Source organism: Atractosteus spatula, chromosome 23 (assembly GCF_055471065.1).
Source record: "Atractosteus spatula isolate fAtrSpa1 chromosome 23, fAtrSpa1.hap1, whole genome shotgun sequence".
NCBI lineage: Eukaryota > Metazoa > Chordata > Actinopteri > Semionotiformes > Lepisosteidae > Atractosteus > Atractosteus spatula.
In genome coordinates this window covers 16,509,137-16,515,890 of record NC_142728.1, presented here as the reverse complement: position 1 = coordinate 16,515,890, position 6,754 = coordinate 16,509,137, and positions in this window count along the sequence as shown.

Sequence of the window (6,754 nt, the reverse complement as noted above, 5' to 3'; positions counted from 1 at the left end):
TGAGCCCGAAATAGGTTCAGTCAAGCTGGGAGGCTTGTGGAGACTGAGATCACAGCCCACAGGAAACAGGCACGTTTATCAGAGAGAGAAGGCAATGGTGCCACAGTCCCATTGTGTTTCCGCTAAAGGATATAGGATTTTGCTGCTTCCTAATAACAGCTGTGCATTCACCATGTGCAGAACATGCATGAAGGCAGCATGACTCAGCATGTACACAGAGTGAGATTAATCATGACTCAGTAGATGTAGGAAGGCAGCTAAAATACGACTACACAAATCATCCCATTAGGAAAAAAAAATGGTGATTAAGTTGAGAAATTGCAGAGACTTTGAATGAAGTTTATCAAATATTTAGGTTCTGCCTGTTCTCTGCAGAATTATCTGTGTCGCCTGTAAAGTGCCTTCTTAAAAAACAGAATCTTCTGAGTCTTCAACAGAATCTGTCTCGTCACGGTATCGTCTTCAGCTCAGCACAAGTGGTTTGGTGTTCGAACCTGCCCCACGTGTCCTTGTTGTCTGCTTTTGCCCTGACAGCCAATAAGACAACAGTCTCCACAGTGATCGGGGGTCGAGTCTGTCAGTCCCTGTCCCCCCTGTGTCTTGGATGGGGTGGACATCTCTCACCAGCACAGTGCAGGGTCACCTTCGCCTGAGCTGGGGGTGTGCTGCTGAGCCTCTGCACACGTCGCTGGGCGTGGAACTGCAGACCCGCCTCTCAATGCTCCTTTGCAGAGAGACTTCCTTACAGCAGGGAAGGGTGAGAAGCTGGTGATCAGCATCTGGGAATTCATAGCAAAAGCAAATGAGGGGTATCTAAGAGATCTGCACTGTGCATTAACCTCAATAGCAGCAGCACACTCTTGGGGTAATAAATAAAAGGGTTTCTTGTTTTCTGTTAGCATGACATATCGCAGTCCGTGTCAAAGCTCTCTCTCACTCTCTGAGTATGCATATATAACCTTCTGTCTGCGTATGAACAGTCTCTTCTCTGTCAGGAGCCATTGAAATTGAAATGAATGGTGCAGCTGAGCTTCCTCTCTGTTCTTGGAAAGCACACAAGGATTAGGACCTGTCAGCTGCTATTAGGAGGTGTCTGATGCACTTCAGAGCGGCTGAAAAAAACAGAAAATCAATTCCTGCCTGCACACCCTGTTCATGCAGATAAGAGCCTGAAATGAAGCTTAAGAGGGTGAATCGATGTTAAACTTGACTTCTCCGGAGTCGGTCAGCTGAGCCTCGGTCATTCCTTACAGGAGGAAACCTTTCAGGCTCCATAGTGCCAGTGAATGCCTGTGGGATTGAATGCCATTAGCTTGCAATTGGAATTGTATTCACAGGTCACTGAAGGGGGAACATGGATACCATTGTACTGATATATAGGGAATAGAGTGGTAAGTGATGTGTTAACAGCATTTCAAAACACATGATCATGAGCTTAAAGAGCAGAAAGGTAGTCTCACTGGATAAGAAGCTTACGGATAGTTTTTAAAGATAAGTATCTCACTCAAATAATAACTAACGATGTTTCATTCGACCTCCTTTACAATGTGAAAATGATTATCAACAGGAAGAGGTTCTTTGGCCCATCTGTGAAATTGGTAAGTAGTAGCTAATTGATGTGAGGATCTCATGCAGCCCTTTTCTAGAAAGAAGCCAGGATATTGACTTCAACGACATGGCTGGGTAGCTTGTTCCACACTCCCACCACCCTTTAGGTAAAGAAGCGCCTCCTGTTCCTGCAAAACAGTTTTTTTCTATCCAAGTGCCTCTATTTTCTTACAACAATAATATCTTATAATTGTATAGCTCTTTTCTGGACACCCCACTCAAAGCGCTTTACAGGTAATGGGGATCCCCTCCACCACCTGGAGGATGCGACGGCAGCCAGAGTGATGAGGCCAGTTCAGAGATGAGGATTATTAGGAGGCCATGATTGGTAAAGGCCAGAGGAAATTTGGCCCAGGCACTGGGGTTACACCCCTACTCTTTTCAAGTAACAATCTGGGATTTTCAATAACATCTCATCCAAGGGACGGTGCCTTTTTTATGGTATAGTGTCCCTCTACAGGAGCATTAGAACCCACACAGCCCGCAGGGTGAGCGCCCCCCACTGGTCTCTCTAGCACCTCTTCCAGCTGCAGCCTCAGCTTTCCCTGGAGGTCTCCCACCCAGGCACTGGCCAGGCTCACAGCTGCTGAGCTCCAGTGGGCTCCCAGGGGTGAGTTGCAGGGTATAGAGCTGCTGGTTATGAAAGAGTTAATGAAAGAAGGTCAGTTTGCTGGGTGAGGTCACTGATCTCAGCGCATGGAGTGCTCTCTGCAAAGAAACACATGGAGGCTTCTATTTCCCTTTTCACTGCTTCAAGTACAAGGATCACACACTCATCTCCACCTTCACTGGGAAAAAACAGTCCAGCCCTACCAGTTACTGATTAGCAGGAGTAAGTCTCCTGCAGCTCATGGGTTATTTATGAGGACTCTGCCCAGGAGGCAGCAGTCCCAGCAATTACTCACTGTGTCAGGGCTGCACAAGACTGGGCTGGAGCCAGGGGGCTCCCAAGGCAACATTTCTGTGTGTAGCGCAAACAACACATATGGATGTTTTCTGCACATTACAGTGGTCCGCAGTCCGTGTGAGTAATTACTTATGCCAAATGGTCAATTCAACTTGTGTGCTGTGAAATTCTAATTCTCTGAAGTCACCGTAACATGGGTGGATACAGCACCGATGGGATGAGGCACAGGGAACCCCCAGCAGGAGAAGCCGAGCGAAAACGGGTGGGAAAAGAGAAAATGAGTTATGTGCAATTACCATCGTCAGCTTTAATCATAAACACACCCCTTCCGATTTACATGCAACAGATCATCAGTCTATTCACTAAACTGACTGCATCACAAAATGAGAAAGATAATGCTGAGAAAATCCTGTTTAGAAAAAAAACGTTTTTTTAACTGTTTTTTTTCTTCCCTACAAAGTTTAAGAATAGCATTTCACTAGGGACCACAACATCCAGGCCCATTGTCGCCGGTGTGATCATCTGCACGTTGACAGGTGCAGAAAGGAGCAGCTGTCTGAGGGAGCTGCCTGGGCTTGCCCTGGCTGCTCTTATGCGGTGATTTAAACTCCAGTCTTCCCTGGGCTCGCGTCTTCTTCCCTCGCCGAGGAGCTGTCCAGCTGCCCGGAGCCGGGAGGAGGGGGTGGGCCCCGCCGCTCGCCGGCAGTCCGTGCTGACAGCAGTGAAGAGGTGAAAAGTCCCACTTACAGGAACTCCAGCAAGAGACGAGCCGGCCAGTCCCGTCCGCCTGCAAGGAAGACCAGACCTCCTCGCTCTGAATCGCTCGACACCAACAGGGAGAAAGAAATACCCGCTTCCACGCTCTTGCTGAACGCATTTGGTAACGTTGTCATTTTTTAGACAACAGTGATGATCGCAGATAGGAGATATCAGAGAGAACAGCCGCCGCGGATGAGAGTGTCCTGCAACCGGACAGGCTGATCCGCCGTCTCTCCGCTATCCCAGCTGCCGGTAAGACAGCCAGTGCGGATTAAACGGCGATCAGCTGGTCTAAGGGCCCCGGCCGGCGGGGTCGCGCACACGCCCGCAGGAGCGAGCAGGCGGGTGTCAGGGCCCTCCAGGCCGGCTCGCTCCCGGCGGGTGACGCAGCCACACGGTGCTGGAGGGGAGGTCTGCAGCTTCGCGCCGCGCCCGACAGCAGCGTAACCACGGGCTCATCCCGGCTGCTCACATCCCCACCAGCCGTCTTTTTTATGCTGTTTTACCTTCGTTCATTCATTTCATTGCATTTTATTTCTGGAACCCTAGAGGAAAGCACGCCGCCCACCTCTCCTGCTTGGTTTTAGTTCAACCTGAAACGTTAGGCAGTAAAAGCACGAATTGCTAAAATCGGTATCAACGACGATGAAGTGGTCCAAATGAACTGAAATGATTCATGAAACAGGTTTCTTTGTAGTAGTCATGAGTACGGATGGACAAAAACACACAGAAAACAAGCAGTACTGGTACTTTAAAATTCAATTTAAAGCTCTGCTAGTAGGACCCAGAGCCTAGAGACTGCAGCTCCTAACATGCTGTAGGTCTCATGACAGACATTAAACATTCCTTCAGATTACTTCATGAAAAATTCATTTCTATGACACAGAGATTCTTTCTCTGTTCTTAGAGGGCAAAATCATTCTGCGCACACAGCAGTGAAACAAGGAAAACTGAAATACACCTGAACGTGACAACAAATGAGTTCCAGGGATCAACATCAACGTTTTCAAGTGAAGGTTAAGCAACTAATGCCTCGTTTAAATGTCAGGTGGTCAGCCCCCACCCACCCCCAGTTGGTAACCATGGCAACAAGCACAGGGTAAGTTCCTGAAGAGAGCAGAGCATTCTGGGAGAGATGGAGGAACATCCCAGATCCCCCACAGAGAGCATGTGAGCAGAAAACAGAAAGACTGAGCACTCTGCTAGAGCAACACACTGAACACTGAGCACTCTGCTACAACATCACACTGAGCCCTGAGCATGAAGGAGTCTGCTACATTCACACTGAGCCCTGAGCACTCTGCTACAACATCACACTGAGCCCTGAGCACTGAGCACTCTGCTACAGCAACACATTGAACACTGAGCACTCTGCCACAACATCACACTGAGCCCTGAACACTCTGCTACAACATCACACTGAGCCCTGAACACTCTGCTACAGCAACACATTGAGCACTGAGCACTCTGCCACAACATCACACTGAGCCCTGAACACTCTGCTACAGTATCACCCCTCACTTGTGCAAACATTCCCTGTTGATTATTAAGACTCTAAAGCACTAGATCGGTGACGTTCAGTGTCTGTGAGTAAAGAGGTGGGCTGTGTCCTTGGCGTTTCCCCAGCAGCACAGCCAGGCAGCTTTGGCACATGTTGTGTGAAAACAGCGAGAGGTCTGGGCCACACAGGGTCATCGAGACGCACAAGACAGCGGCAGTGCCAGGGCGAGCCAGGGGCGGAATCCCTCGGGACCCTTCCTGCTCCGCACTCCTCTGTGTCGAGAGACTCCAGCGCTGGGGAACCGGAAATCAGGCCCAGCCGCCCCCCTCATCGCGGACTCGGCCAGGCCTGCGGGCAGTGTCACGTGAAATAGATATAACAGATAATCAACAATACGCAGAGTCAGAAACGCTCCATGTTAGATTATGGCAACGGCCAGCGTGTGCTGTTCTCTTAACGAACATTGTGCAATTATTTTGCTCTGTTGTAAATCCTATTAAACTGCTGGAGATGTGTGCTGCTGAGTGCACAGTTATCACGGCTTCAAAGCCGGATCTCTTTCTTTTTTTCTGTCATCTTATTGTTCCCCCTCACTTCCTGCTAGAATATAAAAATAGCTGCAAACTAAAGGATGCCATCCGGCCTATTGGGGAGCTATTAGCTGATTGATCCCGGGATCCGTATCCGACAGGAGATTCTCCCATCCCGGCAGGAGAGAAAGAACCCCTGAGGGCACGGAGGCAGGCAGTACCAATCCAAGACCGCAGCCCCACGAGAACACCGGCGTTGGGGCACTTCATTTCCATCATGGGCGCAGTGTACAGCAAGACTGGGCAGAACCCCTCAGACATGTACCTACACATGGCACGCCCTGTAGTGCAGAGAGTCTCACGAGCTGTCGCGCAGGAGGCCTGCCGTGGCGACGCTGTCCGAGCCACACAGCCCTCTATTCCCTCTCCCACTGGAAGGAGGGGTGGGATCGCATCCCGTCTGCTCTCGAACTGAGGCAGCCCCTTCAGCCCCTTCGCTCTTACCAGCGTGCCTGTCTCCCCTGAGCGGCCCGCTGATTCAATTGGCAGCCATTCAAAGGCACATTGCAATGGCTCCTCAGAGCACTGGTGAGGCGGGGAGAGGCAGGGCACTCTGCGCCGCTCAGTGCCAGGCTAGGGCACGTTCCTGACACAGGCAAGACAATCGCAGCGGGAGCTTGAGTAGCACAGCAGGGCCTTTGTACGTCACAGATGTGGGCTAGACATAACCGTCTCTGTCCTTGTCTGGGCTCTCGTCCCTGTAATCTGGCCACCACCTCTCCTCCCCCATCTTTCTCTCTCTCCCCCACTTCCAACAGAAATGACATCTGGCCCAGGGAGAGAGCGATGCAGGAGCACAGGGGAAGGGAAACAGGAGCAGGAGACAGCCAGGAGACGGCAGGACAGAAGTGTGGCAATGGTGACGCCCATCTACAGACTCCAGAAATCCTGGGCACACTTACTGCGGTAAAGTCTCCTAAGGATTACAGGTCTTGCATGAACAATGTGCTCACCGGACTGCGCGGGCGCACACAGGCCTGAGCAGCCAATCCCTCTGTCAGAAAAACAGGCCCTGATTCCACAGGGAATAAATCACCCAACGCGATATGAAACACAGTGCGCCACATTTCTAATTAATTAGGCAGCAAGCCTTTGTCTGGAATAATACGGCACTGTGGTATTTAATCAGGTGCCTGTTCATGGAATGATCATATTTGGAGCTATGATTTAGTGCTGGTTGCCGGTGTGAAGAAAGAAAGGAATCGTATCGGATTTAAATGTCCTTGCCTTAATAATATCCAGAAACTCTTACTTCATTCTGTTCAATGAGCAGTGCTCTTCCAGAATAATTACATAACAGATGTGAGTGAACTTTTTGCATTTCGTTATCAAACCGAGCATGTTACTAAGGTTATATAACTAGTACCCTTCTCATGTGGTACAGCTGTT